Consider the following 26,606-nt stretch of genomic DNA (forward strand, 5'->3'; position numbering starts at 1 on the left):
GGAAATTTGAGTAGAAAATATGTGGGCAAGTCGAAGGGGAAAGGCTTAGAAAGGGATAAATTTCATTGCGAAATAACAGACGAAAGACACCACAAATGTTGCAAGGGTGCAGGTTAAAGCAAGAAAAGAAAGCAGCCAATGTGGCAGGCATAGTTTTCGCTGTCACAGAGATTGCAATCGTTTGTGAATCTTTAGCTTGTACTTGCATATTATTCATGGTGTCAATGTAGAGAAGAAAAAGGAAAGGATAAAGGTGCTGTCATTGCTGTAACGTGAAGCAATGGATCAAAAGAGTTAAAGCAAAATTCTCTGCGATCATTTTCCTGATCTTGTCAAAATTGTTGTGAGCTGAATCAGCTGACTTAAAACACTTTTGTTTCCACACATAAGAGCTTGCAAAGGTTCAATAGCAATCATGTACTGTCGCACAAACTTAATGTTCCATTCAGTATGTCCAAGGAAAAAGCAGTGGCTGTTGATGATATCTGCAAAGATACAAACTTGATCCTGTTGTAATCCTTCTGGTGAAACCAGATAACCAAGGGAAGCGTAGCTAACACTTGTTTGAAGTGGCATTTGCCAATACTAAGCTTAAGTTCGGTATCATTAATTCACAGCAGTATAACACTCAAACTTTCTTCATGTTCAGCTTGTATTCATGCTACTAATCAAGCCGCTCTTCCTGCCACCAAATGGTCTCTGGCCCCTGATCAACACACTGCTTTCAAGATAGGCCTTCATTCTTGACGATTGAATTTGTTCCAGATTCCTCCATCTACCACTCACACCTCCACTCAAAGGACTTACCTAACCACATTTAGCTTTTTTCCTTTAACTTTCTGACTTAAAATAGGCTCTTTCTCTATGTTCACTGTTGTGTATATCTTAGCCACCACTTCAGACCTGAGCACCTATCTTTCTGTTGGCCTCCTTCCAGCCCAGCCTTCTTCCCTTTTTATCACCTCCTTCCCACAATCCCACTTTTGCCCCATAATCTTTCAGCAACATGCCTCTTTCAGTCACCTATTCCACCCAATGCTGCTCCTTATCTGATCTCATCTCCTTTTGCTCTCCAGGTTTGAGTCCCTCCAGGACAAGTGCTCAGCTTCCCTCTCCTCTATAGTAAGTATCCTCCACCAATCCACCACGGCACCCAATTCTGACTCACCCAGAGCACCAACTCCATCTGCCTCATTCTCTGTGTCCCAGCAAAGGCCCTGCCCAGTTCATTTCCCTGAAGTTAATATCTATAGCTTTCACCATGCACTTCTTTCTCCTTTCACTGTCCCTCTTCCAGCCCATCTTCAACAACAGGCCCACTTTGTATTGTCCTTCAGCGTGTTCTCTGCCTTGTGAATAAGGTCCTCCCTATTCATTGCCTCATATTGGGATGCATCAATTGATATCCTGGGCCTAACTGAAACCAGGCTCACAGATGGTGATTGCTTCTTCCTCAGCAGAGCTGCCCCACTCAGCTACTTAATCCACTGTTCCCTGCCTTCAGCCCAAACAAGTTACTCACATTATCCCACCTCTTCCGTTTCCCTTTGTGTCATTCCCACCTCCACTGCAGAGGGTGACAGATTCAATCAGTCTGGCACATGACAGCATCTAAGTGACAGGAAACAGAAAGTAGCGGTTGTTTTTCGGACTGGAGGAAGGTATACAGTAGTGTTCCCCAGGGGTAGGTACTAGGACCACTGCTTTTCTTGATATATATTAATGACTTGGACTTAGGTGTACAGGGACAATTTCAAAATTTGCAGATGAAACAAAACTTGGAAGTGCAGTGAACAGTGAAGAAGATAGTGATAGACTTCTAAAGGACATAGACAGGCTGGTGGAATGGGCAAACACGTGGCTGATGAAATTTAATGCAGAGAAGTGTGAAGTGATACATTTTGGTACGACGAATGTGGAGAGGAATTGTAAACGAAAGGGTAATTCTAAACGGGGTACAGAGACCTGGGAGTATATGTGCACAAATCATTGAAGGTGGTAGGGCAGGTTGAGAAGGTATATAAGATCCAAGGCTTTATAAATCGAGGCATTGAGTACAAAAACAAGGAAGTTATAATGAACCTTTATAAAACATTGGTTTGGCTACAACTGGAGTATTGTGTCCAATTCTGGGCACCACACTTTAGGAAGGATGTGAAGGCCTTAGAGAGGGTAAAGAAAAGATTTACTAGAATGGTTCGAGGGATGAGGGACTTCAGTTATGTGGAGAAACTGGAGAAGCTGGGGTTGTTCTTCTTGGAGCAGAGAAGGTTGAGAGGAGATTTGATTGAGGTATTCAAAATCATGAAAGGTCTAGACAGAGTAGATAGAGAGAAACTGTTTCCATTGGCGGAAGGGTCAAGAACCAGAGGACATAGATTTAAGGTGATTGGCAAAAGAACCAAGGACGACATGAGGAAAAACTTTTTTACACAGCGAGTGGTTAGGATCTGGAATTCACTGCCCAACGGGGTGGTGGAGGCAGATTCATTCGTGGCTTTCAAAAGAGAATTGGATAATACTTGAAGGGAAAAAATTTGCAGGGCTTTGGGGAAACGACGGGGGAGTGGGAATAGCTGGATTGCTCTTGCACAGAGCCAGCACAGGCTCGATGGGCTGAATGGCCTCCTTCTGTGCTGTAACCATTCTATGATTCTATGATACGTGGTCAATCATCAGCAGATCTGACTTGACCTTCTCAAGCAATATTTCACCTGCCGATCAATTGCCAAATTCTTCCTCTACTTCAAGTGCAACCTCTTATCAATGATTAGATGCCTCACCTGACACTTTTACCCTTCTGCCTCCTTCCTTGCTTTCCAATATTAAGTGCAAGGAGTATATGGACCTTTTCATCTCTCAGTTTCTGCATTCTCCTCCGTCATTTCCGACCTCCCCGAACCCTCCCTCACTTCTGTTTCAACTCCTTATCTTTCTGTAGATTCTTTCCCATCTACTCCCTCCAGTCCTCACCACCTTCATCTTACTTCCTGCCCCCTCTCAAATCCTTCCTCACCCACCCATCTTGCTCCTAACCACTTAACTAGCTCTCGTTCTAATTTTCAGAGCAAACTAAGGCTAGGGCACAGAGCAGAGTTGAAACAATCTTTCACGTAATGAGAGCAGTTAGATCTCAAATCTTATTGTGGAATTAAGCTTGGTGGTCGCAGTTTTAAAATGATGGAATGAATCCCAGATGGAACAAGACCAAGTAGAAGGTTAAAACTGACAGGATTGGGAGGCAACGAGTATTAGAAACCTGATTAGAAAATTAACAATGGACAGACAGCTTCAGGAGTAGGCAAAAGGGAGATAATGACGGTAAGCTCTTCTGATGCCTATGACTGGATAATTATAGGGAATCCTATAGGGAAATCAGGAGAAACTTCTTTACCCATAGAGTGGTAAGAATGTGGAACTCGCTACCATAAGGAGTAGTTGAGGTGAGTAGCATAGATGCATTTAAGGGGAAGCTAGATAAACACATGATAGAGAAAGGAATAGAAGGATATGCTGATAGGGGTGGATGAGATAGGGAGGGAGGAGGCTCATGTGGAGCATAAACACCGGTACGGACCTGTTGGGCCGAATGGCCTGTTTCAGTGCTGTACATTCTATGTAATGACAAGTGACCTCTTTTGAGTACATTATAGAACTTCTTAATTCAGATTGGATATCTTAAGTAAGAGGCAGTGGGTGACAGTCAACCACAATAGCCATATCAGATTCAAAAGATCAACACATGCGAATATTGCTTCTTTATTCCTGTCATCATTGTTAGAGTAAACACTCTCATTATTTCATTGTTTTACAGTTCCTTGGAAACTGCATCCTTAAATGACATGATAATTGCCAGAGATGCTGTCATACTGGTTTTATATCCATGTGCACATAAACTTGATGCATAGATGATTTAGCAAAACCAAAAGTCAGCCTTATTAGTTGTCGTATGATCATTTCTGCTCAATGTGCATCAGTGGATCAAAGCGTGGCACAAGTTTGTAATTGACGTGCAGACAAGAGCTTGGACTTTCTCTGTTATACTGCCCAGCTTTCAGGCAATACTAGGGTGGGTAGTGATGTAGGGGCCCGTTACACTGGATTCACACCCACTTTTGCACCTGCCCCATTTCCTACCATCATTTCCTAAAAGGCAGCCTTATCCAAATGAGGTCGTAATGATGTGGTAACATCGTACATCCCAATTTGTATCATTACTAACCCGGTGGGATGCAATTATGTTGTTACCAGGCACTGCAGTAAAGGTGAAAGTGGATTTTAGAAGGCCAGTAGATATATTGAGTTATATCGAAACTACAGCAGAGAAACAGGCCATCTGGGCCAACTCGTCTTTGCGGGCATTTATGCTCTATACGAGCCTCTTCCCTCCTTACTTCATCTAACCCTATCAGGATAATCTTCTAATCCTTTCTCCCTCGTGCTTATCTAGCTTCCCCTTTAATGCTTCTATGCTATTTGCCTCAACTACTCCTTGTGGTAGCGAGTTCCACATTCTTACCACTCTTTGGGTAAAGAAGTAAAGAAGTTTCTCTTGAAACATTGTAACAATTACATAATGTTTATTTTTGCATTTTGTTAATTTTGTTTCAGTATTGACAACAGCTTTATCATGTACCTTTGTGCTTTCCATTTGGGGGGTCCATTGTCGCGCCCCCTCCCCCCACACTATTGCACAGAAATGCACAATGGATTTCCCATTTAGAATTGCCCTGTATCTTTTTGGAGGAAGAAGAGGATGAGAAACAGAGGGATGTGAGGCTGGTCAGGCAGCATTGGAGGCGCATGGCACCAACCCAGCATTAAACACGCTTCAGAATATACAAAATGAGGGGCTCTTCTCCCCAGATGTCCCAGGAACAAAATTTGGAGAGGCTGAGCTTTGCAAATTAATTCATCAGTGAATAATGCCACATTTTACAACCTGCAGCCCATCCTCAATACAATGCACTGTCAGTGGTTGTAAAGGTCACAACCATCCTGACTTTTTATGCTACTGGAGAAATTAGCTGTGCACATGTGCAAAAAGCAAGTCACAAATGTATTGTTTGCCAGAGTTAGCAATTTTATTCACTTTCTGAAGGACAACCAGTGGCAATGTGTCAGGGCATTGCAATTTTGCACAGTGCTAAGATACCTGAATTTTCAAAGAGTCATAGATGCTCCTGTGATCAATGCAACAACCTAGGTCAACAGGAAAAGATTCCACTTGTTTGTGGCCAGAAGAACTACATCATGCGAGTGAATGCTCATTTACCTGGCAGCTGCCACAGTGCATTTATTTTAACACAATCCAGCGTGTCAGCACTCTTACACCCTGAAAACAGGAAGCTTCTGGGTGGCTTTTGGGAGATCAAGGCTATCTACTACAGCCATAGCTACTAATACAAGAGTTATAAAAGAGTGTCCCATTGGTGTATTGAAGGCACACTTTACGTGTCAGAATCAATGGGTGTGCTCTGCTATATAATCCATTAGGATCACACTTGTGTGCTGCATGCTGCACAACTCTTCTCTTCTAAAGGTGCCTCATCATGGAGGCCTGGAAGGGGAAGCCCCCCACAAGCAGCAAAGGAATCAGCAAAACGGCAGTAACGCCTGAAGAGGATATAGATGACAACCCGTTGCCTGCTACAAGAGACATTGATGCCACTCTTAAACTTGACTACCATATTTGGACAGCGCAACCATCCTTGATAATGCCCCTTTTCTCTTCTCAACAAGTCCCAAAGCTCCCATCCATGCCACTTGATAAAAACAACGTCCACACCTTTTCAAAAACAAAGTCAAGAATGCACAAAACTTTAGTGCCATTATTGTTTTGTTGTCCATCCTTATTGTGTGTGTATGCCTGGTGCTTCATCCCACAGTGCTTCCACTTGATGCCGGTGTGTGAAGTAGAAACTCTTTAACAATTCCTCTCCTAAGTGTCATCTGAATGACAGAAGTGCATGAACTGGCTGGCTGCTGTAAAAAGGAGCCTCTTGGTCCTCATTGCATCACAGCCAATTCCTGGATGGACCTCCTACAGGCTGCACCTCCAACACCCTTGTTGGCTTCACTCCAGGATGTGCTGTGCTTCCTCTTCCTAAGGAGTCAGAGGTCTCAGATTCAGGAGACTGCCTCCTGTAATCAATCTATCCCTGATGTAATAGGCTATCTTGTTCAAGAAAAAGAAAGCCAAACAGCCAACTTAGCTTCAGTAACCATGACGTGCAGTTAAACATAGGTGTCAGCATACCACCCATAATAGGAGTAATGACATGTGCATGTCACAGGCAATTATATTTCGCATGAGGCTTTTTGTGGGATGAATGCATGTAAGGATGTGAGTGAAGGAATACTTGCAGGTATAGGCTAGGCATTTAAAAGGGCTACTAGCTCCTGGGAATTAATGGTAAACAATTCAAGCACATTAACACAATATAAGGGAGGTGACTGTAAGTGGCAGATATGCTCAGTACCTTAGATTCTTGGAAAGTGTAACTGCCTCCTCTGCCTTGCCTTTCCTGATAAGATCATTGAACATTTTACAGCACTGATTAGGCTTGCGTCAAATGGTAGAATTGGGGTGCTCCTTTTGTCAGTTCCAAAGAGGGCCTTCCCTCTGAGCCAAACTTCTAGAGCAGCACATCAACACTGGAATGCACAAAGCAGGGGGCTCTGTACTCTGCAGTAATTCTCTCTGACATTTTTAGATGAAGAAATTGCTTTGTGCAGCCAAAATGACCTTGGGTTTTATGGCCCCACTAAGCCACTTAAGGTGTTTATATCCTGTACCAGCACACTATTTCCCATTCTCAAAAGAGTGAGCTCCCTATGACAGGTGTTTCCAATGTCTAGAGCTCAAATTATGTAAATTACTGTGACTCCAAAAGTTACGGCAGGGTCAACGCTGGTGACATTGGGCGGTAGAGGGAGCGGCGGAGGGGTGGGATGAAAACCCTGCACCATTACCCAGTGGAGATCGCATCCCATGGAAAGTCCAGCCTACCAGGTCCTTCCCGAGACTCTGGATATGTAGAAGTGTATTAGGACACATCTGTTGTACACATCACAACTGCAAGACATTTAAATTTGCCATGAATATTGAACATCTTTTAACTTTAGGTATTCTCAAAGTAAAACCCTTAAAGTGACACAAGTAAACATCCTCCGGCAGAATGGAGACAGAGCCTATGTCTAACAGGAGCAGTTTTCCTTTGGGAATTGCCAAAGTGATGACATTGCTTATTAGTTTTCTTTTACTGAATTCACAGTTGTGAAACTCAGTTTGTAAGTTCAGGTACAATCATTTTATTATCTGGATGTGAAGATGACTAAAGTGTCCTTATTTGGGAATTCTTAGCAAGACATGTTAACTGTTGGCCAGATGGTTAATCGATTTGCAGTGGAACCACTGACAGAAAGTCACTTCTCTTTGGAATTAAGGTAAAGGTACCACTGTTTTTAATAGCATTAATACCTCCATTTAGCAAACATTTTAACCTCATTGGGAATTTGGCCCATCTCATGATTGTTAATACCTTTTTAAGGCTCAGGCACACCTCACAAATATGAGGTGCACACATTTTTGCCAGTGACTGGGCTGTTTCTGTCACGCCTCAAAAATTCAATGACGTGACTGGTTCCTCAAGGCGACCTGTAGACTCACTGACATAATATTCATTGCCTGAAATGTTACCTTTCAGCTGTTACGTTGATTTTTGAAGCAAAAAAAGTTGTGATAAGATGCAATATAAGTGCACGTCATTCTTTTTGAATGTTGCTAACATTAGCGAATGGAGTAAACTATATCCCATTATCGATCTGCATCACCTTATGCAATGAGACTGGGTCCAGTTAACAAAGAAGTTGGCTCCATAGTTCAACCTGTGCCAAACAACCAGCCATTCTACCTGGAGTACAAAGCTGTCGCAAATCTGAGCTCTTGGATTCACATGATAGCCACTCCACTGTGGCTGATGTGCCACATTCTTGGTTGGGGGGGGGGGGGTCACTCTGGAGGGACTCCTCCTGCAGAATCAGATTGAAATTTCCACAGGCTTGCAAGATCGTATTGTCACAGCAGCTTTTAATAGCCAAGTAAATCGTAATTGTAATTTCTTATTTTATTGTGTAATTATTGTATTTTATTGGTCTACTATTATTCAAGAAGTGTAAATTAATACATTGTTCCTCACCACTTTTTCCTCTGGTCCCTTTTGCCCTCAATGCAGATAAAGCAACTTCAGAATCAAAAAGAAAAAAATTCTTTGAAAGCCGCCCACACATATCGAATCCAACACTTACGTTCTGCGCTTTCAGTTTTTGCCACATATCATAGTTTTCTTGGTCCTTAGTTCCTAATTTGTGGCTTCAGTAGTGCCATTTAATTTTTAGACCAATAATGAAATATTTTTTTAAAATGTATTTGGAACATTGGTGCCGGTGTGTGAACATTGTTTAACCCATTTCAGACCAGTGTAAAAAATATTGAATTATTCTTCAAAATTACACGTTGCTTCACAAAATTGAAGTGCACCACCTATTGCATATTAAAATGGATAATGAGGCCATATAGTTTTACGGCTAATAGCAAATTAATATTTATGTAAGAAAAATCTATGTGCCACTGTCAACGTAATAAAATTACAGAAACTTAAACCTTACTTCAGATTTGGCTTACACAGAATATGTTCAGCTCTTCACTTAAAAATAAATGGGGGTGACACCAGCTCAGTTGATCACATATTCAAAAGCTCCCAATAATTACCTTGCCAACTGCCTCTATTCAGTTAAAATTTTATGTAACTTTAACAGTGCAGAATAGTGATAAATTCTCTAAAATATTGGATGACTGCCAATAGTATAATCTATAAACAGTGATAAATGTTCAGGACAATCCAGCATATACAGAGTTCAGACAGACAGAATACAAATTAAAACTAGATGGGTGGGACTTCATCGTCGCTGGGTCAAAATCCTGGAACTCCCTACCTAACAGCACTGTGGGAGAACCTTCACCACACGGATTGCAGCAGCTCAAGAAGGCGGCTCACCACCACCTACTCAAGGGCAATTAGGGATGGGCAATAAATGCCGGCCTTGCCAGCGACGCCCACATCCCAGCTTGCTTAGAACCTGATCATTTCCATTATTAAGCTTCAGGCCTTTGCAGGCAGATGAGGCCACTTAAAGCAAGCAATTTCTACAAATTGGGGCCCATTACATCAATAGGACTAGAGGCCTGAGCGGGGAAGCCGTCACTATTTTTCTGTTAGGCCAAAGCAGATCTGCAGCTGGCCTGCAGATAGAGGAGGTCTTCCAGGTAAGTCTAAAACTTTCTTCTGCAGGGCCCATGAGAGCAGAGTGCTCCTCCGGGCCCCACAAGAAAAGACCTGGTCCCCTGCCCCCACCACGAGACCCTGTCTGGAAGCAGGCAGGTGGTAGGTCAAGGGCCGCCTGATCTTTGCCTGCTGGCAGACGCTCTATGCCCTTTTCATGCCCGTTCTAAGCAATTGTAAACAATTTTACAACACCAAGTTATAGTCCAGCAATTTTATTTTAAATTCACAAGCTTTCGGAGATTTTCTCCTTCCTCAGGCAAATGTTTCAAGATTTTGCCTGAGGAAGGAGAAAATCTCCGAAAGCTTGTGAATTTAAAATAAAATTGCTGGACTATAACTTGGTGTTGTAAAATTGTTTACAATTGTCAACCCCAGTCCATCACCGGCATCTCCACACCGTTCTAAGCAGGAAGCGGACTGATGGCATTTAAATAAAGTGAATAGAAAGAAGTGCAGTAGAAAATGACAAAAGAACCAGGGAAGGAGATGAGAATATTTTTTTACGCAGTGACTTGTTATGATCTGGAATGCACTGCCTGAAAGGATGGTGAAAGCAGATTCAATAGTAAATTTCAAAAGGGAATTGGATATAGACTTGAAAAGGAAAACAAATTACAGGGCTTGTAGGGAAAGAGCAGGGGAGTGGGACTAAATGGATAGCTCTTCCAAAAAGCCGGCACAGACACGATAGGCCAAATGGCCTCCTTCTGTGCTGTAAGATTCTATGAATCTGTGCAAAACGTAGAAAGGTCATTTTAACCTAACCTGCGTGGCGGGAAATGGACAGGTTCGGATCGCTCTCCCCTTTTCCACCTCGCCCAAACTTACTTTCTTTTGACTTGAATGGAAAGTGAAATTGTGCGGGATGTAAAATGGGCAGCCGGCGGGTTCGATTAAAATTAACCCTGTGTATTCTCTGAAAGATAAGAAAAAAATTAAAGGGGTATTGCCACTGGTAACTTGACCTGCAAAGTCATTTACTGAGATAATAAGTATTACGGGCTGGTCATATGATTGATGATGTGATTCCTGTCAATTAGTTTTGCCACTAACAAGTTTTTTTTATATATTGAAAGTCAGTTCAAAATGTAAAAGGTGCATTGCAAAATTTGGGCTGTAGTGCGTCCAACATTTGCTACAATGAGAACTTTCTCTGATAACAAACATTACGGCACAACAGCAGTTCTGGATGGGACTTTCTTCTTGTTCCAAGAACGTGGGCAACTAGAGATTACCCCCTTGATGACACCCTTTAGTTTCCCAGTATTTGTGTGGATAATGTGTTTCCATAAGGCGGTCGAGGCTCACTCCCTCAAAATTATTGAAGTAACAGAGTGGACCACATTAATGTTGTATTATAAACAGGGGCAGCTTGGCACAAATCCCTTAGCTATTGTGTAACGTAAAAGAAACATTCCTTTTACATCGTACGTAATCATGTCATTGAAATGTCTCAAAGTCCTACACAAAGTGAATTACTCTTCTTTTTTTGGTGTGTGGAGATTTTTGTTGTGTAGGGAAACTTGGCATCCATTCAGAATCAGCGACATCTGACAAACATCAATGAGACGAATGACCAGTTAATCTGTTTTTTTGATGGGAGGGAGAAATGTTAGCTAGGACACTGGAAGATATCCCTTCTCTTCTTTGAATAATGTTGTGTGATCTTTACCATCTACTTGAATGGACAGATGGACACTAGTTATCAGTTTAATGTTGTCATTTTTAGTGCAATGGTAGCACTCTTCCCCAGAGTCATTAGGTTAGAGGTTCAACCACCACTCCAGAGACCTGAGCGGATAACTTAAGGCTGAGACTTCAATGCAGCAATGAGGGACATAAAGAATCCCATTGCATTTTCAGAGAAGAGCAGGGAAGTTCTGGCCAACGTTTATCCCTCTGCCAACTTCACTAATGCAGATTGATTGGTCATTTATCTTATTGCTGCTTGTGAGAAAATTAGCTGTCACATTTCCCTACATTACAACAGTGACTACAGTCCAAAAGTACTTCATTGACTGTGAAACACGTTCAGATGTCCTGAGGTTGTAAAAGGAGCTATATAAATACAAGTTTGTTCTTTCTTTAATCCGAGGGCCAGTGCCTCTGACAGTGCAGCATTGCCTTAGTAATGCACTGAGTGCCAGCCGAGATGGACCTTTGTTGCTTGCGTTCTTTGCCCACCAAAACCACATTTGCTCAATTTGGCCATTATTCTTCATTAGTGTTACTAAAGCTAATTTGATGTACATTAATGAGGCTATGGGGATTAAGGTACCAAGTCCATCAGCTGTTTTCAGACATTTGTTTTTTGTATGTTGGCCTGCTAGCTCATGTGCTGAGCTGTTAACTGCCAATCAGAAGGTTGTGAGTTCAAATGCTTGGCCTGGCTGTCATTTGAGCTCAGCTGCCAAATTTGGCGAGTTCCATCACTTATCAATCAGACGATTAAATGGAGAAAAAGTGAAATATTTATTCTTGGGCAGGCAGAGGAAGAAATATGGAATTATTCAGCTTTCCCTGTGAAATGACACATTCTGTCAGCCAACTATAGAGCAGCATTGATGGTAGTTGTAGGAAAATACTGCAACCCAGATTCGTCCCATTATCTTAGCTGGCGAAGGTGATTGAGTGGCCTTTAAGGGGAAATAAACGAAGTGAAAAATGTGTATTTAGAGATTGTACACTTATTAACGTTGGCATCATCTGTTCAGGCAATTTTGGAAATAAATAACCTTGTAATCATTGTCAGGATAGCAGTGCTGTTATAAGGCTTAGAAATACGTACGAGGATTACAAGTGATATTCTTTATTGGGCTAATTAATACACATATGGTCACAAGGTTTTGAGACCATACTGCTCCTTTTCTTCAGGTAGTTAGTTATTTGCTATCTTATGGAGCAATTAGTTTGATTAGAGCTATGTAGAAAATTACTGGGGATGACAGTGATTCATTGTATTACTCTGTGAAGAAAGGATCCACATTCTTCAGATTATGTTCCAGCACCTGGAATGCAGTTTTCTCTTTCCTTTTGATACCAAGTTCAAAATGAACTGCACATGTATGTCTCTATACTAAGCTGGTGCTTGAGTGCATATGCCATTATTAGTAATTGGATGTTTTGGCTATCTCCTCTGACAGGCTTTTGACTGCGTCTACATGGCTGGGTTAACTCACAATAATTCTTTAAACATAAGTTTGTTGTCGAACACACATGCATACCCAGTTCTGTGAGAATGAAGTTCTGATGTCTTTGGGAATGCTAAGCTGTGACGTGATGAAATCATGTCGATAACCGACAGCCAGACTGACTCATTAATGGAACCTAGAGGTCTAGATTTGACATTGGAGGCTGTGATTCTCCCCACTTAGCTGCAGATAATCCTGCAAGCCATTTGCCTTAATGGGTAGAGTGGTTCGAGCTGGACAAGCAACAACAACAACTTGCATTTATATAGCGCCTTTAATGTAGTAAAACATCCCAAAGCGCTTGCCAGGAGTGTTATTGAGCAAAATTTGATACCGAGCCACATAAGGAGGCATTAGGACAGGTGACCAAAAACTTGGTCAAAGAGGTAGGTTACAAGGAGCATGTTAAAGGAGGAGAGAGAGGTTGAGAAGCAGAGAGATTTAGAGAGGGCATTCCAGAGCTTAGGGCTGAGGCAGCTGAAGGAATGGCTGCCAATGGTGGAGTGATTAAAGTCGGGGATACGTAAGAGGCCAGATTTGGAGGAGTGCAGAGATCTTGGAGGGCTGTATGGCTGGAGGAGGTTAGGGAGATAGGGAGGAGCGAAGCCATGAAGGGATTTGAAAACAAGGATGAGAATTTTAAAATCAAGGCCTTGCCAGACCGGGAGCCAATGTAGGCCAGCGAGCACTGGGATCATGGGTAAACAGGACTTGGTGCAAGTTAGGATAAGGTTAGCAGAGTTTTGGATGAGCTCAAGTTTATGGAGGGTACAAGGTGGAAGGCTGGCCGGGGGGAACATTGGAATAGCCGAGTCTAGAGGTAACAAAATCGTGGATGAGGGTTTCATCAGCCGATGAGCTGAGGCAAGGGTAGAGACGGGCGATGTTACAGAGGTGGAAGTAGGCGGTCTTGGTGATGGAGCGGATATGGGGTCAGAAGTTCATCTCAGGGTCAAATAGGACACCAAGGTTGCGAACGGTCAGCCTCAAACTGTGGCCAAGCAGCAGGAAGCTTACCAGTGCTCTGTACTGGTAAACTGTATAGATTTATCAGTAACTCCAGCAGTAATCCTGTGTATACTTTGGGGGTCTCTAAGCCTTGGTTCTGTCTACCTGTGCCTAAGCTCTCTGGGTTTAGGCAAGGGAGATGGATCTCTCTGGAAAGAGAGTGTGCTTTCTGGTTTCGGCAAACAGAAACTCTACTGGTGTAGTTTGTTTGGAGATTCTAAACAAGGTGATGGGCTTCTGAGCATTTTAGATATTCGACTGACCAAGAAAAATAAACTTTCACAGCCAATGAAGTACTTTTGAAGTGTATTCCCTGTTACAGTGTAGAGAAATGCAGCAGCCAAATTGTGCACAGCAAGTTCCCCAAACAGCAATGAAATAAATTATCACAATTTTTTTTTTAGTAATCTTGGTTGAAGGAGAAATATTGGCCAGGACCCTAGGAGAACTCACCTGCTCTTATTCGAAATAATGCCACAGGTTCTTTTACATCCACCTGAGAGGGGAGTCAGGGCCTCGGTTTAACGACTCATCCAAAAGTGCAGCACTCCCTCAGTACTCCAGCCGAGATTATATGTTCAAATCTCTAGAATAGAGCTTGGACCCCTTTCTGACTCAGAGGCATGAGTGCTACCACTGAGCCAAGGCTACTGAATTACTACTTGACTACCGAATCACTATTTGAAAATTTATGGTGCCATTTCTGCTGCTCTTTTGAATCATGTTTGTATCCTGTACTCGGGACCATGGCCATTCACCTAGGTTTTCAGGAACTTTGGGGAGAGAAAGTCTTTCATTTGAGGGTGGGAGAAATCCAGGAGGCCTGGTGGCGTAATACACTGGTACACCAAGCCACTGAACTACAAAGGGTAAGGGCTGGGCTCATACTACGACTCCCTACACTGTAAGCATCTGAAGCCAATTGGGTACATAATGAAGGGGTTAATGAAATGTGCCAAAGGAAACAAAAGGCGGGGGGGAATTATTCCAAATTGCAAGGAAATAAATTAAGAAATTTCAACATGTTGAAACCAAACTTGTCATCTGACCAGCTTAAACACTTTATCATCGAGCTGAATAATGAGTAACTGCTCAGCTCACTGATTTACAGCAACTTTCAAAAAATAATACAGATGTGGGAGGTGGTGGAAGGGAGGGAGTACTGAAAAAGTGTCTTTGAAAAGCTAACGTGTTCCATTCATATTTTGCAAATCATTTTCATAATGTTTGGATTGAATTCTAAAAAGATTTATGGAATAATCATGAAGGGAATTTTGAAAGCCATATTTTTATTCACAATCAATAATGAAACAACATAACTACATAGGGTTCGTTGTGTTATTCAGACTACAAGGTTAGAGAATAGTCTTAAGAGCAAGGAAACGGCTTAAGTGAGCATTATTAATGACTAGAATCATGAACTGCGTCCATAAAATCTATCCCAGATGGATTTCAGAATCTTTCCCCAGCTCCCATTACATTTTCATTACATCTCAATGATGGGTTAAAAGGTGAATTCTTACTTCAATTGAAAAACATAGGAAGCTTTGTGTCTTCTTTATGTAGTTACACTGGGAACATTCAGTAGGTTACTAACCAGGAAGTTTTAATGACGATGATCACACACTGACTGGGTCACAGATCATTAGTTAATAAGAACATATCTTATTGCAACAGGAAAAGACTAACTAGTCAAAGCCTTTTAAATGACCGTAATTAATTATTCATCTCATCATTTGAGTCTCTCACCTGAATTTTGGGTATTTACCAAACTCCTGGCCAGAGTAGAGATGATTTTCTAACCTTTGTAAGCTATGCTGTACTTTATTAATAAGATGCAACATTACTTGCACTGAAAGTAAGGTTCTGTGAAAGGAGAATTTGCATTAAACCAGATCTATCATGATATTCATTATAACTTCAGCATTGGTGCCACGTGATTTTGCTTGGTACCGACCGACACCACAGTTGCAAGCATCCTGACTCTCATGTCTGACCTGACACTGGACTGAGGCTTAATGGAGTAGGAAGTCTTACTCCATTTCACTTCATTGTCAGCGCAAAGTGTTTTTGGCTTCACTAAATTTGTGGAGTGTGAATGCAACATTGGCTAGCTTTTGCCTCTTTTTGCTTTGCATTTTCAAATGCTGTAACTTCTACAATTTGGTGACACAATAGGGCAAGCAAGACTTCACAGTAGATTGGATATTGATAGTAAATGAAGTGCGAGCATTACATAGTAACCTTTGGTATGTCTGAGGGGTAATCTCCAATTTGTATACACTAATATCCATTGTAGTCTTTGTAGAGAGCCTACTGACCTGTAAGTAAATAGGAATGACCAGAAGAGGCTTGTGGGAACTGGTATTGCATTAGTCAACCGAGAATCAGTATTTGCGGACTGTGAATTATTAATCAGACCTGTTTTACGTCAAGGTCCAATTACTTATGAAGCAAGTGGAGCAAAGTCAGATAATTCTGAATCAAACATGCTTATTGCTGTGAATACACTGTTTGAGGGCTTCAGTAGTGCTGCCGTCAAACTAATTCCTTAGAGCTTTACCAGTGGGACAGACAAAGGTTTTGCATTTCTACTTGGCTCATCTGGTTGTCATTGCAATGAGAAGTATGTGTGCAGTATCAGTATTGTTTCTTAGAGTTTCATTGACAATGAGAACATATAGGAGAACTCCCTTAACTTAATAATCAGTGTTACAGTGTTGGAGTGGTGACATAAAAACAACTGGCACTGAGTTGTCAGAGTAGACTCCATTTACTGTAATGAGCACTGCAGTTCTCATATTGTGCAGGCTATTGACATATCTGTACTACTACAGAGTGTATTCATGTCTGCATTTTCACTCCAGCTTTTCTTGACTTCTAAAGCAAATTAGGTATTGGGTAAATGCAGTTTTGTGTTGTGATTACAATTGAATCTGTTGCTACATGACTCTGCTGATTTAGCATTTAATAGTACATCAGAAACCGGCTGGAATTCACTATTAGTGTTTTGTTGCTTTTTACGTGAAAGGTTTCTGAAACATCGCACACATTTGAACATTACCAATATGTTTGGGATAAGCTTGAGTGCGGATCAGATTTTTTTTCCCCTTGATAATTCATCATAGTGAACAGGTTATGATTTTATTCATGTGCATGCACATATTCTGAAAAATTCTTGACATGGCTCCTTGTGATTACAGTAGTCCCACACACCATGCCCATTCCTCATAAGCACTGCAGTCAACCATAAGCCCAGGAGCAAGCCCTTGGCTTAATGGCAGCATTCCTGCCTCTGGGTCAAAAGGTGCAGGGTTTCAAACCCCGCTCCAGACAGTCACGGCAAGTGGAGGCTGGAACTCCAGCTCTGAAATCTGGGTTGACATCCAGCGAGGACACTTATGTCCGTTGGTGTTGAATGATTTGCCCCCCACCTCATTGTATGGGTAGTGGGAGCCCATAAACCCTCCTGTTGTACAGGACTAACCACTGCTGGCTGGTATAGAGATAGTTACAGCCAGGGAAGGAGCATTCACATCGCAGCTGTTAATCAACCTGCGAATCCTTCCACTATTTCACACTCTTCTCAAAGGGAAGATATGAAAACAACAACCATAAGACAAAAGGTCTGTTTCTTTTAGCTGTGTCTAGCACTAATTTTCCTGTGGGCTTTTGTGAGTTGGTGTTAAATTTAATTGCAAGATTGAAATAAAACCACATTTTGATTCCTTCTCTTTTTTTCTTTCCCTCTCCAAAAGGCATTGCTGAGAATAGTTCGACAGACAGTGGTTGTCCTCCAGTAACTTAAGTGTGCATTACTCATGTCTGTGTCTTGACAAGAAGTGCCAGCGGCATATCAAGTATCTTATCCTGCCCTCACCAATTGTCCACATATACGCACTACTAATAAAGTTAAGAGTGAAACAGCGTGCATTTAGAGAGCATGTTTAATGTCCTCAGGACATGCCAAAGTACATCAAAGACTATGAAGTGTTTTTGAAGTAGAGTAGGTATAAACAGGTCATTTTCAGGTTGGCAGGTTATAACTAGTGGGATGCCGCAAGGATCGGTGCTTGGGCCTCAGCTGTTCACAATATACATCAATGCCTTAGATGAGGAGGCCATGTGCAATGTGTCCAAGTTTGCTGTCGATACAAAGCTAGGTGGGAACGGAAGCTGTAAGGAGGATGCAAAGAGGCTGCAAAGGGATTTAGACAGATTAAGTGAGTGGGCGAGAAGGTGGCAGATGGAGTATAATGTGGGGAAATGTGAAATTATCCACTTTGGTAGCAAAATATTTTTTAAAAGGTGAGAGACCAAGAAATGTTGGTAGTCAGAGGGATTTAGGTGTCCTTGTACACGAATCACAAAAAGTTAACATTCAGGTACAGCAAGCAATTCGGAAGGCAAATGTTATGTTAGCCTTTAATGCAAAGGGGTTGGAGTATAAGAGTAAGAAGGTCTTGCTGCAGTTATATAGGGCTCTGGTGAGACCACACCTGGAGTACTGTGTACAGTTTTGGTCTCCTTACCTAAGGAAGGATATATTCGCCTTAGAGGGGGTGCAACGAAGGTTCACTAGATTGATTCCTGGGTTAAGAGAGTTGTCCTACGAGGAGCAATTTTGTAGAATGGGCCTATATTCTCTGGAGTTTAGAAGAATGAGATGTGGTCTCATTGAAACGTATAAAATTCTTAAGAGGGCTTTACAGGGTAGATGTTGAGAGGCTGTTTTGGTGGCTGGAGAGTCTAGAGCTAGGGGTCATAGTCTCAAGATAAGGGGTCGGCCATTTAGGACCAAGATGAGGAAAAATTTCTTCACTCAGAGGGTTGTGAATCTTTGGAATTCTCTACCCCAGAGGACTGTGGATGCTCAGTCATTGAATATATTTAAGACTGAGATCGATAGATTTTTTGACGCTATGGAAATCAGGGGATATGTGGATAGGCAGGAAAGTGACGTTGAGGTAGATCAGCTCTGAACCTATTGAATGATGGAGCAGGCTCGAGGGGCCGTATGACCTACTCCTGTTCCTATTTCTTATGTTGAAGTGTATTCCCTGTGCTAATGAAGGCAAGTGTGGCAGCCAATTTGCATGCAGCAAGGACCCACCGACAGCAATGAGATAAAGACCAGTTGTTTTGTTTTGGGGGTGTTGGTCGAGGGATGAATGTTGGCAGGACGCCAGGAAATCTCCCTGTTCTTCTTTGAAAATGTATTTTGGGAAGGAAAAAAATAAGAGCATGGACTTTGGCCGAAATTCTCTTTCTTAATTCGTGGCCATGCACAGCATTGCGATTGCTCGGTCCGGTAACACGTCGATTTTAAAATTCTCATCCTGGTTTTCAAAATGCCTCTGTGGCCTCGCCCCTCCCTATCTCTGTAACCTCCTCCAGCCCTACAACCCTCCGAGATCTCTGCACTCCTCCAATTCAGGCCTCTTGCGCATCCCAATTTTAATCACTCCACCATTGGCTGCCGTACCTTCTGCTGCCTAGGACCTAAGCTCTGGAATTCCCTCTCTAAACCTCTCCCCCTCTCGACCTCTCTCTCCCCCTTTAAGACGCTCCTTAAAACCTACCTCTTTAACCAAGCTTTTGGTCACCTGTCCTATTATCTCCTTATGTGGCTCGGTGTCAAATTTTGTTTGATAACGCTCCTGTGAAGCGCCTTTGGACATTTTACTACATTAAAGGTGCTATATAAATGCAAGTTGTTGTTGTTGCTCTCCATGCTGAGGTCAGCAAATTCAGAACAGTCCAGGATCACCTTGGTCTGTATGGCTCAGCAATGGAGATATTTACCTGTGAGCCATCGGGATGATGAACAATGTCATTTACAAATATGCTCATCTTTTTTTTCCCCCACACAGTAACTCGGGTGAAATAAATGACGTACCATTTAAAAAAAAAATTGAAATCATTTGCAGCACTTTTTCTTGATGGTTGAACATTATGAACCCTCTCCCTCTCCAAAAAAAAGGAATCAGCATAATTTTTGTAGGTGATGATTCCCTAGGAAAAATACTATCAACAATAATTACAGCAACAGAATAACCCAGAATGAGCCAGCCTGACAGTAATTATGGTACAATCTGACTTTCTTACTAATCAATCTCTCTTTAATTTAATGACTGATCACCAGATTATGAACATCTGCAATTATTATCATCCATGCCATTGCACTCCAGCAGTCAAATCTGCCCCCTCCGCCCCAGAATAACTTCCATTATATTGAATAGCTTTTATTTTTCCGTGGTTTAAAAAAAACTCTCTCGGTGACAGCCAACGCTGAATATGAAATTGGTCACGATAATATTTTGCTTGCCTTGATGAATGCAGTTATTTGCAGCTGTGACACTTCTGTTTTGACTACAAATATTTCTCCAAACACATAATTGAGTGTTGCGATTAATTCATTACAATGCGTCTTTGTGTCGAGGGTTCAGCTGCCTATGTCTTCACGTGACACGGTTGCTGATGGCTACAATCGTGCTTCATGCCCTTGATATTCTGGTCACTTTTATTTTGTGAAATTTCAAACCATTTCCTGATGAAGAGTTGAATGCTCTAATTGTATTTACAAGATCAGCCAGATCCGTCGTCTCTGTGGCTCAGAGAAATCCCTTTTGCAGCTGGAGCACTTGCTGAGCTCTCTGTAAGCACTTTTGTCAAATTCGTTGGGACATAAATTGCTCAGAGACCGTGTGGCACACCATGCATCAGAACGCTATTCGACAAGTCTTGCCCTTTGACCTCTGGCACTTTGGTTCAAATGCAGACCACAGGAGGAATTCAAAGGGCTCTCCTCTGTAATAGCTGTTGGGTGTTAACCCCTTTCCCGCTTTCTTCAAAAAAAAATTCCAAAAAGTTCTTGTACGTCGCAGTTTCCCATGGACATACATCTTCAGCACAAAGTTACCTAAAGTTTGACACTTCATTTAGCAGGAGAGTCCCCGAGAGGCTACAGGATTGACAGCGCATAGAATGAAAAATGTCAAATGGTATGGTGGAGGCCGTTAGTACAAGTTAGTGTGAAATCTTCTGAGGATGGAAACGCGTGGTGAATTGTCATCGCATTGTGAAGAAGCACAGCACTGCAAATGGTTTCTGGATGCCTGAGCTGAGAGTACACAATGCTGTCCCCTTAGACAAAATGGCAAATTCCCCTCACTGAAAACAGCACGAAATTATTAACTAATTCTGTCCTGAGAATATATCTTGCATGAGCTCTTCAAAATATTAACTATGGGTATCTAGATATTATCAAGAAACTTAAATCTGTATCGGGGTTATTTCAGCTCACCATTGCTTTTTGGACGGCAAAACTATATGGAATAAGTAGTCTAATTAACATTTATCATGTAATTGTAACTTGTGGAAAGGAAAGTTGTCATAATTTTTTATCAGGTGCTTATTTATTCAAATATATTTAACTAGGGTGGCCCAATCATATTGTACATCTTGTTTATGTTTATGCAGCACACTCGGAGATTTTATGGAGCAATATGATCAGGGACACCATGGTTACCACCTACACTTCTCAATTGTCATCACCCCCGTCATCTACCAAGTGTGCAGTGCAGATTCACCAGATTGATATTGGGGCTAAAAGGAATATATTATGAGGACAGATTGCATAGACTAGGTTTGTATTCCCTTGAGTTTAGAAGGTTGAGGGATGATCTAATCGTTGTCTTTAAACGGATAAGACAATTTGATAGAGTAGCGACAGAGAAGCTATTTCCTCTGGTATGGAATCCGGAACAAGAGGGCACAATCTTAAAATCAGAGCTTGGTCAGAAAGGAGTGAAATCAAGAAGCACTTTTTCATGCAAAGGGTATTGGAAATCTGGAAGTTGCTCCCCCAAAAGGATGCTGGGTCAGTTGAAATTTTCAAGACTAAGATCGGTTTTTCTTTTGGGCACGGTTATCAGGGTTATGATGCAAAACCTTGTAACTAGAGTTGAGGTACAGATCAGCAACAATCCAGTTGAATGGTGGAGCAGGCTCGAGGGGCTGAATGGTCTACTCCCGTTCCTATAATCCTATGAGTCGCTGTTGCTTGAGCAAGCGAGGATCTACCAGGAACAAGAGCTGCGACAGCGACACTTCAGCGTTTTAATCTCAAAAATGAACAGAGAGTCCCAGCTGTTAGCCTCACACGACTTCTCCTGTGTGGAAAATTTGCATTGCCTGGAAGTTGAAACATAAGGGGGGGTAATTTTCATCGTCACCAAGTGGGTGGTACACTGATCAAACGGATCGCCCGCCCGTTTTAGAACCTGCCCCAATTGTCATTTCTATTCCAATCAACAGAACTGAAAAATTGTGTGGATTCTATAACAGGCGGGCAATCCACTCGATCAGTTTAGCCCTCCCCAAGCGGCAAAAGTGAACATTACTCCTGAGGAGTAACTCCATGATCCAGCACTCACAGAGGGCAGCAACAATCGCAGGGAGTACATCCAGAAAAATCCCAACATGCAGCCCATGATTTGGAAAATTACACTCTGTGTGCCTGCCATTCCCTATGGTGTACTCCTTGCGAGCTTTGCTCCCCCTGGGGTGCTGGATCGCAGAGTATAGACTGAAGCATCACTTAAGGATCCAGAATTGCAGGAGCATGCATTCGGTTCTGGGAAATCTGCTGCTCGCAGATGATCTAGTACAATTTTTCCAATTCGTTCTCAGATGTCAGGTCAGTCTCATGAAATATCTAACTTTGTTAGTTATTAACAAAGGGTCGAATGGCCTATTCCTGCTCCCATTTTCTATATTTTCTATGTCCAGCTGTGCACTGTGTCACAGCATGTAATATCACAGAAAAGAATCTAATGGTATAGGATCCTTACTGTCCACAGGGATACTAAGACAGGACCTTGATTTAATATCTCATTTGAACAGTAAGTGGCTTCCCCAACCCACTCAAAAACAGCGGTATATTAGGTATGACCTTAAAAATCCCTACATGGTCTTAATTTAATGGCGTTCAAGTACAAAAGTGACATACCTACCAATTTACATTAATTCCCTAAGGTGAGATACTGGCCTAGATGTGTGATTGCCTCTTTCATTCCAAGACCAAAACACTTCTGTCCTCTGCTCTGATAACACTTGGAAGTTACATTTATGTACTGTACGGTGCCAAGTGAACTGAAATATGTGAAACATCTTGGGGGCAGGGACAATTTTAACCCTACCCAGTCGGCAGAAACTGGGCAGATGGGTAGTTGAAATTGCCTAAGATAATTAACTGCCCTGGAGGTGTCCTGCGATGCCATGCAAACCGCTTGCAATTTTACTTGTTCAACTGAGCAGGTGGCAAGGACATCCACCCAAAGCCTGCAGAATCCTTTTTTACATATGCATGTTGAGACCCGACTGCAATTTTAACTCAGTGGCTGAGTGGAAAGTGACAGGGAGTTTCCTGCCAGGCCAACCCAGTGGCGAAGCGGATTGGAGCACGTCTGCTCCTCCGGGCCAAGAAACCTGTGACCTACTCCACCGCAGACTCGCCCCTGCAACCCCTCCCGATCGCGAGACTCCTACGAGAAGGTCCCGGCAGCCGATCCCGCCACTGACCTGGTTTCGGTGGCCGGCCACTGGGCTGCGCGATTTTTCACCGCTTCCCACCAACTTCCGCCCCTGAATGTAGGAAGCTGGCTGGTGGCCTTGGGAGTTAAAATACCCCAGGGCCTCATTTCTGGAGCAGTGGGTAAGTTACTAACACACAGTTGCTCGCCCGCTGAAAACTGGCCCGGAGTTAAACTGAGGCCCTCATTTTGAAAGTCTACCAGGTGACAAAACTGACTGTTCCAACCAAAAGTTCTGTTGTTCATCAGATCCTGTAAGAAACATTGTCCCAAAAAGAATATATTAACCTCTTGTGGACTGATTCTAGCTTCATTGTTTTTTTAAGTATTGTGTTGTTAAGTACATTACTGTGTCTTTTGCCTTTGAATATTAGTTATCTTGTTGATAAATCTAACCAAGTGGTTTTAATCTGTTTAAAACGCAAGTGGTGTTGTGCAGCTCAACCACAGTCCTGGCCCTTAAAGAAGAACTTCTTGTCATTAAGTGAGAAGGCATAGGAATATATTTTCAAGAAAAATTATTTTACTACATGGTCAGTGGTAGTACCAGAGGACATGGCCTATACTTGAAGGGGGGTAAATTCAAAACTAATCTGCAGGAACAATATTTCAGTGAGCGAATGATCAATCTATGAAACAGACTTCCTAGGGAGAAAATGGAAGCAGTCAGTATTGATTCAGTCAAATACAAATTGGATAGATTTCTTTCAGAAAGTAACACTTTGGGAAACAGTATATGAGTAACTTGAGAGCTGATATGTGGCTTAGTGGTAGCACTCTTGCTTCTGAGTCAGAAGGTTGTGGGTTTAAGTCCCACTCCAGAGACTTGAGCACAAAATCTAGGCTGACAGTCCAGTGCAGTACTGGGGGACCGCTGCACTGTTGGAGGTGCCGTCTTTCAGATGAAATAGTAAACCGAGGCCCCATCTGCCCTCTCAGGTGGACACAAAAGATCCTATGACACTATTTCGAAGACGAGCACGGGAGTTCTCCCCAGTGTCCCAGCCAATATTTAACCCTGAACCAATATCACTGAAACAGATTATCTGGTCATTATCACATTGCTGTTCGTGATATCTTGCTGTGTACAAATTGGCTGCCACGTTTCCTACATTATAACAGTGACGACACTTCAAAAGTACTTCACTGGCTGTAAAACGCTTTGGAACATCCTGAGGTCATGATGTTTGGGAGGAAAAAGGTGACTTTGGACCTATGGTTCCCAAAGCTCTCCACCACTGAGGTTTTCCTCGTGTCATGTCTGGATCTGTTGCAGACTAATTGATAGAGATTGATTGCTTTGATTAGTCAACAACTCCATTATTGTTGTATCATGCGACTACCAGGATGGTCGAAGACGAACTAAACAGACCTTGGTCTTTTCTCGTCTGGCAATTTCTGTGTATAATGACTGCCCAGTGAAAGAATTTGTCTTTTAAGTTTAAAATATACCATTCAGTACAAAAAGCAAAATTGCAGCCTTTCCTATTGCCCAGGTGACTCGATACAGTTGACCATTGCTCACTCATGAAAATAAAAACTATATTCCACACAATTCCACAAAGTATCCATTATTTATGGAACCCAAGGCACACTGAATTAATAATAGCTGCTTGATATCTTTCACCTTTTCTTAAGCCGTTCCAGTATGGTTTAAGTCTTCCAGACAAACAATAAAGTGTTTGCCACCTTGGACAGTCTGATGAAGAGTAATACTCTGAATTCACATCAAACATAACTAACCATTAAGATGCTGCAGCAAGTCTGTGATTATTATGGTGTGTAGGATCTTTGCTTTCCAGTATGTACAGACGACTTCTGCAGCCCTCTCTTGACTAGTGTAACTTGACAGTAACCTGATTTAAATTAAATTGTTGAAATCCATGATGGTGGGTAATTATCATTAATACTCAATCTCCATTGACTTTAATGCACTTCATTAAGATATTTTAATGAGTTAGCTCTGAAAGTTTATCAGCACAATATCTGATGCAAAAAGGAACAAAGGGCCTGGTTTTAAACCCCCGTTGGTGGGGTTTTTTTTCAATGCAAACCCTCACAACTTGAGATGTGATGGGGAAAATATTACTTTCCCTTCATGTCTGGTACTTTCAGCTGGTATGTGATGGATTATGAAAATCATAACAATTCATTTCCACATTTTTCATGTATTATCAAACAGATACTAATGGCTGCTAAACATGCATAACAGATGCTAATATATGCTAATAGGGCCCGTCGCCATTTTGGAAAGCTGCCGTGTAAAAATTGAATGCAAATCTAAAGTTAGAATATCCCAGAAATGGAAATTTAATTTTAAAAAATGCTAAGATTCAAAGTCTATACATGATATTAAACAACACAAGTATTAAACAGTAATAGTTACCAATAATGTAAGCAGCAAAAGGCAATGAAACTGATTATCAACAGTGTAAAAAATGTCCCAATAAAATTTAACTGTTGGATGATTTTTTTAAAAATCTGCATTTATGTATTTTGTATATCTAGCACATGCTTGAAAAACTAACCAAAGTCCTAAAATGAAATCTCTGTACCCCTCTGCAAGAAGCTTCATATTCCTAGCAATGTCTCTGAGCGAGGCAATCATCAGTAGGAACAGAAATTCTAACACTGCACACCACCAATCAGGCTGCCATTGCCTATCAACAGACGCCAGTCCTAGGAGACAGTGGGAGAAGTGAACAGACATGCTCAAAAATGACAGGGACAGCGTAAATTATATTACCATAACATCACAGGGGGGGAATATTTTACCACGGATGGGAAAACATTGTGATCTGGAACTGTCACATATCTGAAGTTCCATTCTTCATTTATACTTCTGACAACTTGAAGACATTGAAAAAAAATTGGTGAAATGTCATTGGGCCGGAAATTGCTCCGCGAGGCGAATGAACGGCGCTCGCCGCTCCATAGATTTATACTCACCCACCAACCAATTCTCAGGCTTACTACTGTTCTTTGCAACATTGCAAATCCTCTTTTAATCTAATACGATCCTTAACTTCTTTAGTTAGCCACGGATGCATCACTTTTCCCGTGGAGTTTTATTTTTCAATGGAATGTATATTCATTGAGAATTTTGAAATATTTCTTTAAATGTCTGCCACTGCTTATCTACTGTTATACCTTTTAATCTAATTTCACAAACTAGCTTAGCCAACTCGCCCCTCATACGTATATAATTGGCATCAAAGGCTTTTTTCAAAGCCTATCGCCCAACCCCCCTCCCACCACACCCCAATCAGTCTCACCCCAGATATCGATACACATTGACAACCTTCTATCAACAGCATCCATTTTAAGTGCACGCAGCGGTGTAATAGCAAGGAACTAATTCTGTGCGAAAGATATATCTGACACAGTCCAGTTTTTTTTATTCATTCGTGAGATCTGGGCGTCTCTGGCAAGGCCAGCATTTATTGCCCATTCCCTAATCGCCC

Source organism: Heptranchias perlo, chromosome 4 (genome assembly GCF_035084215.1).
Source record: "Heptranchias perlo isolate sHepPer1 chromosome 4, sHepPer1.hap1, whole genome shotgun sequence".
Classification (NCBI taxonomy): Eukaryota; Metazoa; Chordata; class Chondrichthyes; order Hexanchiformes; family Hexanchidae; genus Heptranchias; species Heptranchias perlo.